This window comes from Mixophyes fleayi, chromosome 12 (genome assembly GCF_038048845.1).
Source record: "Mixophyes fleayi isolate aMixFle1 chromosome 12, aMixFle1.hap1, whole genome shotgun sequence".
NCBI lineage: Eukaryota > Metazoa > Chordata > Amphibia > Anura > Limnodynastidae > Mixophyes > Mixophyes fleayi.
Genome location: NC_134413.1, coordinates 58858955 through 58873372, shown reverse-complemented (window position 1 = coordinate 58873372; position 14418 = coordinate 58858955).

Genomic DNA, 14418 nt, shown 5'->3' with positions numbered 1-14418 from the left:
TGGAAAGGATATTAATGGAATTTTAAATATCCTATAGTATGGTAGCAATGTTTCATTTACCAAAACACCTTAATGCTCCTGTCATATCTTTACGGGCACTAGATGGCAGCAGTACATTGGCTGTTTCTCTACAATGTTATTCCACTGGAAAGTGTCTCTTAACAGTAAGATGTATCTTAAGATATAGCCAGTGCCTTTAAGTATGCCCACTTTAGACGTCCCGCTAGGTGACGTCAAACCCGGAAGTGGGTGGAGCCAATTGCAGCGTTCTGTTGCTGGACTAAACAATCCACTGTTAGGGAGAATCTCTTTTTTCATAGCATATATCAGTGCTAAAAGAGTCTTGCCTTTCGGAATATCTCACCAGTGAACGATAAGGCATAACTCGTGTAGCTCAGTGTTACCTAATAGAAAGGCTATGCGAATGATTGACTTCTGAATACACATAACCATAGTGAACTATATGAAGGCATAATGCATGTAGCTCAATGTTATATAATAGAAAGGATGTGTGAATCAGTGGCCTCCAAATACTTATTACCATAATTAACTATATGTAGGTACAATTCATGTAGCTTAAGGTTACCTATTTGGAAGGCTGTGCGAACGATTGGCCTCTGTATATTCATTACCTTATGCTATATAAACTACCAGCACAAAGTAATACTAATGGACAATGAAAACCTGAGAATAATAAATCGCAGACACTTTTTTTAATCTTGATGCACATGAAATGAGACATATAAGTAAACAAACATATGAGAATATGAGATAACTATATGTTTTGAAAAATAAAGGCTATGTTACAGATGATTCTTTCGTACAGGAATACTTGAATATTAAAAGCACTGGCTATATCTTAAGATACATCTTACTGTTAAGAGACACTCTCCAGTGGAATAACATTGTAGAGAAACAGCCAATGTACTGCTGCCATCTAGAGCCCGTAAAGATATGACAGGAGCATTAAGGTGTTTTGGTAAATGAAACATTGTTACCATACTATAGGATATTTAAAATTCCATTAATATCCTTTCCACTATACAACAATTAACTAATCCTGTATATATATGTATAGGGGACTCACAATTGGCAGACTTTCCATTGTAATAATTATACATAAGATTGGCTCCACCACAGGGTTATTATATTTTATTTCTATCTTTTCAACACTATTTTTTAATATTTTGCTTTCTTACTATTGGTTGTATACCTTTGTATACTTTTTTTAATGCATACTAATAAAACGTCATGTATTAATCGATCACTCACTCATACCTGGAGTGCTATATAGGCCATTACTTTGTTCTCTTTCTCCTATCTACACATTAGATATGTGACCTAAGGACCGCCTCACATAATAAATTTAATTTAAAAGTGAGGTTGGTTGTCTTCTTGTGCGGAGCGGTTTTCCCTTTCCCCCTTATTCCCCTTTTTTTTCCCTTTGATATCACACGTTATGAGTAATGGTCATAACTTCGGGAACCAATTTACCTAGAAAACATAAACCCTTGGAACTCGGAGTTAGCCAGGAATAAGCCTTTCTTCAACAAACATAATACACATCATCTGGGAGGACATAAGGTACACGATCATTGATAATATTACATAAAGTTTTGACGAACTACCCATGCCTATTGTCTCCATCTGTTCAAGACAAGTTTCGGCATGGATAACATTTTGACAATAACCCAGAGGAACTTTCCCAATGAATACTCTCCTATGTCTGTTAATACGTCCTAGTCTATGATGTCCATCACTATTCCTGGTTATTGGTAATCTTGAGAGTCTCCCATCAATACTGGTGTGGAAAGCCATTATCTGATCAGCTAGGTCAGTGTTAGGAACTCCCAAGTCAGCACAGTGAAACTCGGGAACTACTCTGAAGGTCAGGTGTTCGCTGGAGCCCCTAGTGGTGGGGACAGACTGGGCTGCGGGCCGACCGAGTGTCGAGTAACGTATACTGACTTAAGGAGTTCCCAGAAGTGGAGTGATTGGTGGACAGTAGTATAAGAAGAATCCTAGGTCAAAAGGTCACAGGCACAGAGGCAATATCCAAGGGCAAGCGAAGGGTCAAGCTCACAGGCAGAGAAGCAAAATCCGAATTCCAGGCAAAAGGTCAAGGTCAGAAGAGAAGGGTCACAGGTCCAATAACAAGCAGGGGTCAAAACACGGGTAGTCAAATCCAAGGTAGCAGGAACCAAAAATGGATAGCACAAGCAGGCAGCAGGACTGAGGACAGAACGCTATAACCGGCAGTGAGGCTGCAAACCTCACTGCCTTAAATACCAGTAGTGGCCAATCAGAGCCCAGCTCTGACATCACATGGGCAGGCTCAATCCTGCCATATTTATCAGCCCACAGGCTTGTGGGCGCTTCTGCGCATGCGCCCGGCTGTTCCCAGCTGCCGGGACGCAGCGCCCCTGTAAATAGCGTCCGACCGTTGCCCGGGTCAAAGCAGGAAGTGACGTCGCGGTTGCCATAGTGACGACCGGGACGCCTGCAGAAAATAGGTGAGAGTCGCGGCGGTGCCCGTGGCCGCCGTGACTGCTAACAGTACCCCCCGCTTGAGGAGGGGTCAAGGAACCCCGACATCCAGGTTTCGTGGGAAACTTATTAAAAAAACTCTTTAATGAGCCTTTCAGCATAGAGACGTCTCTGTGGTATCCAACATCTCTCTTCTGGGCCGTAACCCTTCCAGTGGACTAGGAATTGAACTTGGCCTTGAACCCTCCTAGAGTCGAGGATCCTTTCGACGATGTATTCCTGGTCTCCGTTCACAATCAAAGGCCGGGGCCTGTTAGAGGAAGGCTGACTGAATTTGCTGGGAGCCGCAGCTTTCTTTAGAAGAGAACAATGGAATGTTGAGGGTATTTTTAAGGAAGGTGGTAGTCTCAGCCTGAACGCCACTAGATTTTTCTTTTTCTCGATTGAAAATGGTCCAATGTATCGGGGCCCCAGCTTCCTGCAAGGTTGCCGTAACCTGATGTTGCGTGTGGACAACCAAACCCGATCCCCCACTTTCAATGAACATGGCGCACGATGGCGGTTCGCGAAAACCTTGGATTTTTGGGAGGCTAGACCTAATGCAGAGTGCACCTTTTTCCAGACACCCCTCATCCTGGCAGTAAAAGCAGGTGTTCCGGGATCCCCACAGGAGACAGCAGTAGAGAACAAGTTGGATTTCGGATGGAACCCGAAGTTGCAGAAGAACGGGGATGTATGTATAGTGGAATGGCAAGAATTATTATACGCGAATTCCACCCAGGGTAAGAGAGAGGACCAGTTATCATGGAATTTAGACACAATACATGCGTAAGAACTGTTCCAAGGCCTCATTGGTTCTTTCTGTCTGACCATTCGACTGAGGGTGATATGCCGAGGACAGACTGATAGTGATCCCAACGGATTTACAAAAAGATCTCCAAAAGTGTGCAATAAACTGGGATCCTCGGTCCGATACAATGTCTTCGGGAAGCCCATGGAGACGAAAGATATGTGTGAGAAACAAGGTGGCCAAGGTCCTGGCATCCGGTAATTTGGGTAAGGAAATAAAATGTGCCATCTTACTGAATCGGTCCACCACTACCCAAATGGTGTTATGACCTGTAGATACTGGCAGGTCAACAATAAAATCCATCGAAAGATGAGTCCAAGGCCTGGTTGGAGCAGGTAAGGGTAACAGTAGACCAGAAGGACGAGTTCTAGCAGATTTATTTCTGGCACATTCAGGACAGGCACGGACATAAGTCTCTACGTCATCTGATAAGGTAGGCCACCAAAGCCAGCGAGAAAGAATTTCGATAGTCCTACGGATTCCTAGATGACCAGCAGAGCGGTTATTGTGACCTTCTATGAGAACCGATTTCCTAAGGTGCACCGGAACAAATAATTTGTTGGCAGGTGTCTGCACCGGAGCGATTTTCTGGAAGTGACGGATAGTGGCTCCTAAATCCTGGGTGAGTCCGAGATGAATCGTGGTTGAAGGAACAATAGGCAACGGGTCAGGTGACTGAGGATGATGGGCCAAAAAACTTCGGGACAACGAATCGGCTTTAGAATTTTTGGAACCTGGACGAAATGTGATGATGAACCTAAATCTGGTGAAGAATAGGGCCCAGCGAGCCTGCCTGGGATTCAGAGTTTTTGCGGTCTTAATATATTGGAGGTTATTATGGTCTGTGAAGATGGTAATGGTATGTGCAGCTCCCTCCAACCAATGTCGTCATTCCTCCAATGCCAACTTAATGGCCAATAATTCACGGTTTCCAACGTCATAATTACATTCCGCAGGAAAAAATTTCTAGAGAAAAATGCACAAGGATGCAACTTTTTACTCCGTGGGTCTTTCTGAGAGAGAATGGCACCAGCACCGACATCCGAAGCGTCCACCTCCACAATGAACGGAAGTCCTGGATCAGGGTGTCTAAGGACTGGAGCGGAAATGAAGGCAGCTTTGAGAGCTGAGAAACTTGCCAGTGCTTTTGCGGACCACTCCGCTGGGTTAGCTCCTTTTCGAGTGAGGGCATTGATAGGAGCCACTAACGAGGAGAATAAGCCAATAAACCTTCGGTAATAATTGGCAAAGCCAAGGAATCTTTGGATCGCCTTCTAGTTAGTAGGTAGGACCCAATCTTGAATTGCCTGCACCTTGGTGGGATCCATAGCGAATCCTGATGAGGAAATGATATAACCCAGGAATGCCACTGTGGACACCTCAAATTCGCATTTCTCCCGTTTTGCGTACAGATGATGCTCTCGTAATCTCAATAAAACCTGGCGGACGTGTTGACGATGCTGAGATAAGGATTCGGAATAAATTAAGATGTCATCCAAATAAACAACAACTGTTTTTCCCAAGAACTCACGTAATACATCGTTAATCAGGTCCTGAAAGACTGCCGGAGCGTTGCACAAACCGAATGGCATTACGAGATATTCGTAATGTCCCGAGTGGGTATTAAAGGCAGTCTTCCACTCATCCCCTTTCTTGATTCGGATAAGATTATAGGCCCCTCGGAGGTCAATCTTAGAGAATACAGTAGCTGTTTTTAATTGATCGAGCAGAACAAAGATCAAGGGTAACGGATACATGTTCTTAATCGTGATGCTATTTAGTCCACGGAAATCGATGCAAGGCCTCAGGCTGCCATCTTTTTTAGTAACGAAAAAACAACCTGCGCCTACCGGAGACTTAGAAGGGCGGATGAACCCTTTCTCCAGGTTTTCTTTTACGTATAATTCCATGGCCTGTGTTTCAGGAAGGGATAGAGAATATAAACGCCCTTTGGGCAACTTAGAACCGGGTACCAATTCAATTGTGCAATCGTATTCCCGGTGTGGTGGAAGTGAATCAGCTTTCTTCTTGCAAAAGACATCACTGAAGTCCTGGTAGGGTACCGGCAACAATTCTGGACTAGGCTGTATAATTCTAAGAGGCAAGGTCAAGCAGGACGTAGAGCACCCGGGACTCCAACGGACAATCTCCCCTGTTTTCCAATCAATAAGGGGGTTATGACTGCGAAGCCAGGGATACCCCAATATCAAAGGAGCAGAGGGACAAGAGATAAGATAGAAGGAGAGCTCCTCCGTATGGAGGACTCCTACAGACAACCGAACCATTGGAGTCCTGGCGAGAATCCTTCCCCCAGGCAAGGGGTTACCATCCAAACCACATGTGGTGATGCTTGATCCTAACCTGATATGTGGAATATCAAGTGTCTGAGCCAAATGTATATCCAGAAAATTACCAGCCGCATCACTGTCAAGAAAAGCTTTCAGGTCCAGGGATCTCTCACGGAAAGTTAGACGTCCAGGGACTAATAAAGAATTGTCTGAAGAGGTAATCTGAAGACCCAAGCGCACCTCTTCACCTGCACTTAGGCTTTGGAGTTTCCCGGCTTGCTGGGACATGAACGGACTAAGTGGCCTGGTTGACCACAATACATACACAAGCCTAGTGAGCGTCTTCTGGAGCGTTCCTCCGGAGGCAAACGATAAGCGCCCAACTGCATGGGTTCAGAGGAATCAGGCAAAGTATTATCAAGTTTAGCAAAAACGTCCATAGGAGCAGAGGACTCCCGTTCGGCCTTCCTCTCTCTGATTCGCCAATCAATTTTTATAACGAGTTGCATCAAATTCTCCAACGTGTCGGATATCGGATACTGGACCAAAGAATCCTTTATCTGCTCAGTGAGTCCTAAGCGAAATTGACTTCGCAATGCTGGATCGTTCCAGGTGCTATCAGTGGACCATCGTCGAAATTCCGCACAGTACTCTTCCGCTGAGCGACGTCCTTGCCTCAGCGTACGGAGATGAGACTCAGCTGAGGCTACCCTATCCGGGTCATCATACAATAGCCCCAGGGCTTGAAAAAAGGCACCCACTGACTGTAAGGCTGGACTTGTGTAAGGCAAAGAGAAGGCCCAAGACTGAGGGTCGCCCTGGAGTAAAGAGATGATGATCCCTACCCTCTGTTGTTCGGAACCAGAGGAACGTGGTTTCAGACGAAAGTACAACTTGCAGCTCTCTTTGAAATTACGGAAGGCTGGCCTGCTTCCAGAGAATCGGTCAGGCAAATTCATCTTAGGCTCCGGTGTGTCACCAGCGGGAACTTGCTGGAGCTGCCGGTCTCTGGAGGCCCCTTCTTGGACTGCCAGGCGCTGGGATAAATTCTGCACCACTTGGGAAACCGCCTGTATCTGGTTGGCCAGAATCTGGGTTGGGGACAGATTCGACTCCTCTCCGTCTATGGCCGTATGATACCAATCTTCCTAGGCCGGTTATAATGTTAGGAACTCCCAAGTCAGCACAGTGAAACTCGGGAACTACTCTGAAGGCCAGGTGTTCGCTGGAGCCCCTAGTGGTGGGGACAGACTGGGCTGCGGGCCGACCGAGGGTCGAGTAACGTATACTGACTTAAGGAGTTCCCAGAAGTGGAGTGATTGGTGGACAGTAGTATAAGAAGAATCCTAGGTCAAAAGGTCACAGGCACAGATGCAATATCCAAGGGCAAGCGAAGGGTCAAACTCACAGGCAGAGAAGCAAAATCCGAATTTCAGGCAAAAGGTCAAGGTCAGAAGAGAAGGGTCACAGGTCCAATGACAAGCAGGGGTCAAAACACGGGTAGTCAAATCCAAGGTAGCAGGAACCAAAAATGGATAGCACAAGCAGGCAGCAGGACTGAGGACAGAACGCTATAACCGGCAGTGAGACTGCAAACCTCACTGCCTTAAATACCAGTAGTGGCCAATCAGAGCCTAGCTCTGACATCACATGGGCAGGCTCAATCCTGCCATATTAATCAGCCCACAGGCTTGTGGGCGCTTCTGCGCATGCGCCCGGCTGTTCCCAGCTGCCGGGACGCAGCGCCCCTGTAAATAGCGTCCGACCATTGCCCTGGCAGCGATCGGGTCAAAGCAGGAAGTGACGTCCCGGTTGCCATAGCGACGACCGGGACGCCTGCAGAAAATAGGTGAGAGTCGCGGCGGTGCCTGCGGCCGCCGCGACTGCTAACAGTCAGCCTCCCAATTCTTCAGTCTCATTGCATGTGAGATATTTAGACACAACAAAGATCGATCTAGGGAGTATTGGCGAAGCTCTAGACTTGGGAGGTATAATATCACTAGGTCCCGGTCTATTGACCTCCCTCCCTGTAATTCGAGGACCTCAGAGAAGTTGAATGGGAATGGTACTAGTCCTATATTATGCTGTCCCTGAGGCACATGAGGGCATACCCAGCACTCGGTTGGTTTAAGACCTTACCCACTAGGGAGTGATAATCCTCCAGAGGACGCCCGCCCAAATCTATATTACTATTGGACTGGAATCGCTGGATGCACTTCTCTTTAACTAGGGGGTCAGAGTACTTACAGATACAATATTCCTCAGACAATAGCCCCTCACACTGTCTCCGAGTTCCAGAACTAGCAGATCTTTTCATGACCCCTGAACCGAGTTTGACAATAGGCTGTACTGATTGTTCTATCAACCTTTCCTCCAACTCCACTTCATCAATATCACTACCAGATCCTTTCTCCGTCATCTGTCCTCCATCACAAAATTAGGATGTCCTAAAAAGAATAAAAAAGAAAAATCCTGGAACAAGAAAAATGTAAAAACCGCCACTCCATTGCTGGGAAAAATATACTGTGGAACGTCCTTGGCGTGGATGTCTTAGTTGCAGTCTTTAGGTCTCCCGGAACAGGTTCACAAGTGACAGATCTGTGTTGGCAGTCTCAGCTTTGTCTTGTACCTTCTCTGGGTTGTTGACTTTCCTGCAGTGGGTAGAATGGACCCAAGTGTCTCTTTCTGCTACCTTCAGGGATGTGGTACTGGTCATCAACACTTGGTACAGGCCTTCCCAATGGTCTGTTAAACAACCTGAGCGTAAGAAATTGCGGATCATAACATATTACCCAGGTTCAAAATAATGACAGTTTGTTTCTGGCATACCGGGTGACAGCATTTTCAGTTTCTGTTGCTGTTGCTGTTGTTTTAGCTGTTTGCTCATTTTTATGAGCTATTGCACAGTCAGTTCATTATTGCACTTCAAATCGTCCTGTGGACTTATGATCAAATGAGGTTGTCTGCCAAAAAGTATCTCAAAGGGGGACAGGTCTGGGAGTGGTTCTGATGCTATGGAGGACTAGTGGCAATGCTTCTGGCCACGCCATTCTGCCATTATTTTACTCAGTTTGTTCTTAATGGTACCGTTTAACCTTTCCACCTTACCACTGGCTTGTGGTCGGTAAGGAGTATGAATTCTGCGATTGATTCCCATAAATTTACACATGTTCTGAAAGATATCACTAGTAAAATGAGTGCCACTATCACTTTCTATGATTCCAGGGATACCTGCATACAAATTCCTGAACAATTTTCTTAGCAGTAAAAACAGCAGTATTAGTGGCAGCTAGAAATGCCTCTACCCAATTAGAAAACATCAGTACAAATTAATACATATTTGAGATTCCTGCAAGGTGGTAATTGGATGTAGTCAATTTGTGTTACCTGAAAAGGTCCGTCTGTAGGAGGGATATGGGATGGCTCAGTTGGTATTGTCGTCCCGACATTTTTCCTCAAACAAGTAAGACCAGACATTGCTTTCTTGAGAAGAAAAGCTTGGTGAACACCAGTATGCTCTAACCAGCTTACACATACCTTCTTCACCCATATGAGTCAGACCATGTGCTGCCTCAGGCAGGCCTGGGTAATATGCCCTGGGAGCCATGGGCCTACCTTGTCCATCTCTCCAGAGTTCAGAGGACTCTTGACCACATCCCTTTGCCTTCCAGACCGCCTTTACCTGTAGGGAACACAAATCTTGCATTTCAATTAATTTCTGTGTGTCTATTGTCTGAAAACCATAATTTTGTCATTTGATACATTTACAGCTAACCCTGCTGCCCATTTGGCAGCTTCATCCGCCCTGCTATTGCCCACTGACACCGTGGGCTTTGCATTTTATTACTGCTACCGCCTTAGGTAACTATCACTGTCAAGAGTCTTTTTATGTGATGTGAATGTGCTACTGGTGTGCCTGCTGATGCCATAAAGTTCCTAAGATACCATAGGGCCCCGACATCATGTACTACCCCGAAGGCGTACCTAGAGTCAGTGTATATATTAGCTGATTTACCCTCTGCCAACTCACACGCTCTCCTTAGTTCCACTAGTTCGGCCACTTGGGCTTAGTGAGGTCGGCCAAGGGGTTCAGCTTCTATAACATCCTCATCATCTACAACAGCGTAACCGGTTCATAGTTCCCCCGTCTCTGTCTATCTATGGCAACTCCCATCCGTGTAAAACGTAAAATCTACATTTTCTAAGGGTGTGTCACGTATGTCCAGTCTTGCAGTAAAAGTCTGGTTCAGATATTCCATACAATCATGTGTATCAGTATACCTGCAAAAGTCACCCCCAACCAGAGTCTTCTCTCCTTCCACCCTTTGTGCCTCTCAAGGCACATATGGTAGGTATGTAGCTGGATGTAAAGTATTGCACCGTTTGATGGTGATGTTTGCAGGTGCCATCAGAGCTAGTTCCCACTTTGTGAACCTTGCTGAAGAGACATGTCTGGTTTGAGCTGAATTCAACAGAGCAGATACCACATGTGGGGCCTGAGTCATTAAGGAGAGTAAGGCATAAAAAAGGAGTAACTTTGTATCTGGGCAAAACCATGTTGCATTGGAGGGGGAGGTAAATGTAAAATGTGGGGACAGATTTATAGTTGGGGTAAGGCATCTCCTAGATCAACTTTAAATTTCAGTGTACAAATAAAGTTATTAGGTATTTGTGTGCTAGAGGAAAAAACAGACAGTATTTAACTGATGTGCAAAATAATAAACTAATTTACACCCCTTGCATTGATTAACATGTTTGTCCCAGAGAACATTTTACTCCTTTTTTTGCCTTACCTTCCTTAATGACTCAGGCCCGTGTTGTATAGACAGTTGAATCATGTCCTAATACTATGTCCTCACTCTTACTTACCAGAAGAGTGGTTGCTGCTACATTTCTTAAACACATTGGGAGTGATGTTGCCTCAGTGTCCAATCGTGTACTGAAGTATTCTATTGGTCTGCTAGCGTCACTGATGAAGAGTACATAAATAATCTATTATTTATGTTTCACTTTATAATATATATCAGAATTTAGCCACAATTGAATTGGCACACTGATTAGGAACAAAACTCACTGGAAAAAACATTCTTCATTTGGTCAGGAATTAGCATATGAAAGACTGTAGCCTGGTTCGTGTGGATGGTAGTCTCCGCCCGCAAGAAGGGTTTACACATGCTTCAAGGAAAACGCTCTTCCTCTTCATGCATGGTCCCCAAACTGAGGGGACATGCTGCCATTGCTCCTAGGTGGACATGCAGGGAAGTGAGTAACCTCATGTCCTACAAAGGCCTTGACTAGTAGGAAAAATGCCGTTTTTGAAAGGAATGAATGAAAGGTGAGTGTGAGCTGGAAACATAAAAGTTATAAATGTTGTAATGTGTTGTTGAATGGAAGATGGAATCATAACGCATACTTGTAGAGTACATGAGAATTAATGATCATTTATATAGATGGTAAATGTGATAGGAAGTGTTTTGGAGGTTGTGTTGGTTAAGTTTTGGTCATGGAAGCATTGGTGTTATACATAGTTGTCACGGCTCTGAGGGTTTTTTGCAGATCCCTTGCCTCTACTATAAAGAACTGGCCTAGGAGCGCGGAGTGTAACGGATAGGAGGTGTCACGGGCACTAGGAGTCCTGCCCAGGATTTCACCAGATGACTGGGCTTACCAGAGTAGTGAAGTTCTCACAACGGTCCTCTGGTAGCGGGGTGACTAGCGGAACAGATATCACAGCAGATGGAGAGAGAATGCCAATAAATAATAGGAAAGTCAGTGACTTGCAGCAATCTTTGGTCAATGAATCAGCGGCTAGCTGATATAGTGGAAAGGCAGATTTGAACACAGAGATCAGGATGGACGTGAGTAGATGCAGGGAGGTAGCAGGGAAGTCAGTGGTCTGCGTACAGCAAGTTGTACCACTGCTTATGGTGAAGAGACTTGTCCAGGTGCAGGTAGGTAGCGGGGAAGTCAGTGATCTGCGTATAGCAAGTTGTACCACTGCTTATGGTGAGAAGACTTGTCCAGGTGCAGGTAGGTAGCGGGGAAGTCAGTGGCCTGCGTATAGCAAGTTGTACCACTGCTTAATAGGTGAGGATCTGTACAAGTGTTGATGAGTGGAAGCATACAAAGATAATAGGATGCAGATACTGAGAGCACAGAGGAACTTGATCCCTATAGGTATGCAGCGTATCCAACAAAGTCTATATAACGGTATGTGTGGCGCTGCTTGGTAGAGACTTGCTCAGCACAGATATGCAGGCCAAAATTGGATAGTCAATCACAGTTATGCATATAACGACTGAGTAATACGGTTTATTCCAAACAGGTATGCAGCGTAACAATAACAGTCTATAGCAGGTATAGATACCGCTGCTGAGCGTGGAAACTTGTCCTAGCGGATATGCAGAGTAAACGGAGAAAGTCAATAACAGATAGGCATACCGCTATTCAGTAGAACAGTTTGTCCACAGGGAGATGCAGGAACTGCAGAGACGCTGGACGGCAGAGACGAGTGTAGGAACCACAGGTGAGTAAATCCGGTAATCAGAGTCCAGCTGAGGACACAGACAGGAAACAGGAGACTGTAGCAGGTATGGAAACCAGCGATGAGTAACACAGGGAATCCACAGGAACTGAAGACACTAGTAGTACACAGGAGATAGTAGCGGGTATGGAAACCAGCGATGAGTAGATCAGGAATCAGCAGGAAACTGACGACACTAGTAGAACACAGGGAACACCTTCAGAGACTCACAGGGAATGAGACTCCAAGATCAGGCAATGAGGTAATGCACACAGGTGCCTTAAATAGGGAGTTGCCTGATCAACCAATTTGGATTAAAAGCAACAGTCACAAGAGTTCTTGGGAGCTGCGCATGCGCAGACCATCAGGATGGCGGACGGCTGCGGTTCAGGATAGGTGCCGACAGGAAGGCTAGTGAGCCACGCACCAGCGCAGAGGCACTCACGGTCCGGTGAGTGACAATCTCAGACTTTAGACACAAATAATCAGAGGCCCGTTCCTCATCTAGATCCATATAAGCTCGCTGAGCTTCACCAGTCAGATATGGCGCCAGTCTCTCAGCCCAATCTTTAGGAGGCCATTTTGCCCTTTTTGCAAGTCTCTCGAAAGACACCAGATATGCTTCTACGTCATCAGCTGGTGACATTTTCTGGAGAACAGGACCAGGTGGTTCATTTCTGTCATGCCTCACCTGGCTTAACTCTTCTCTTAAGAGCCTTGTGTTTTCCACCTGTGCCTCGACGACTTGTAGCATCGGAGCTTGCTGCTGTTGCTGCGCAGCGGCCACATTCACGAGGGTTCTCAGTATTTCCTCCATGTTGACGTCTGCGCGGGTTGGGTAGCGGAAACTTGCTTCCCGGAGCATCCCACTCCTGACACCACTTGTGACAAGAGCCCGCTACTGTAGAAGCACACGCGTACAACTTCTTCCTTTTTATGGTTCTTTATTGTCAGGATGGTAATAATGTTTTGACACCGTATACTTGCACAGCAATTATGGAGACCCTCAACGCTTACTATACATAGTCCAGCTCTCTGTCCAAATCAGCCAGCTAGCCCAGCGTTGATCTCCCTGAACAATGAAACAAGCAGGGTGTCACGGGCACTAGGAGTTGCTTACCCGAGTTTCACCAGATGGAACTCTGCTAGAGAGGCGGGGTTATGGCACGCACCCCAAAGCAGGCAGGTGAATGATTGGAGCGACACAACTGCAGGAGAGTAGAGATAGTCTGAGGAAGTCAGCGACTTGCAGCTATGGTTAGAGGAAAGTCAGCGACTTGGAGCAGTAAACTGGAGGCTGAAGATAATGTAGACACAAGGAGTGGACGTGGATAGGTGATGGTAGGTAGAGGAGGAGTCAGTGGTCTGCGTACAGCAAGTTGTACCACTGCAGTGATGGGAAGAATAGTACTGGTGCAGGTAGGAAGCAGGGTAGTCGGTGGTCTGCGTTCAGCAAGTTGTACAACCGCTATGGTGAGGAGTCTGGTCCAGGTGTAGGTAGGTAATAGGAGAGTCAGTGGTCTGCATATAGCAAGTTGTACCACCGCTGTGATAGTAAGACTTGTCCAGGTGCGGGTAGGTAGCAGGGAAGTCAGTGGTCTGCGTGCAGCAAGTTGTACCACTGCTGTGAGAAGGAATGAGGACTTGTCCAGGTGCAGGAGAGTGAAGTTGAAAGGCAAACTGTGGCTGTATGGAAACAGCGCGAGTAGAGCAATGTCTTGTGAGGCAGAGATGGAAGGCACAATGAATAGTCTGTATGGAGAAGATGCCTTGCAGTGAGGAGAAGCTGGTCACAGCAGATATGCACAATAACGCTAAGTAGTAGCATGAGGAGATATCGTAGCTTGAGTGAAAGCTTGTCCTAAATGAAGCAATGCAGTAACACAGTCTATATGGGTACTTGTACCCTGTGCAGCAAACAACAATGGATACAACTGGTATGCGAGCAATAGGCAATAGTCAGTAGTCAGTAGAGCATACCCAGTTGTGTAGATCCAGAATCAGCTGAGAAGTGAAGCGTTGTAGCGGTATGGGAACCGCCGCTGAGTTGAGCAGGGGGCAGCGTGGAAGCTGAAGCACGAGTAGAGCTAGAAGCAGTTTGGAAACTGTACACACGAGTAGAGTTGGAAGCAGTTTGGAAACTGCACACAGGAGTAGAGCTGGAAGCAGTTTGGAAACTGCACACAGGAGTAGAGCTGGAAGCAGTTTGGAAACTGCACACACCTATAGAAGTTCACTGGGAGTGAGACTTCAAGATCAGGCCACTACCT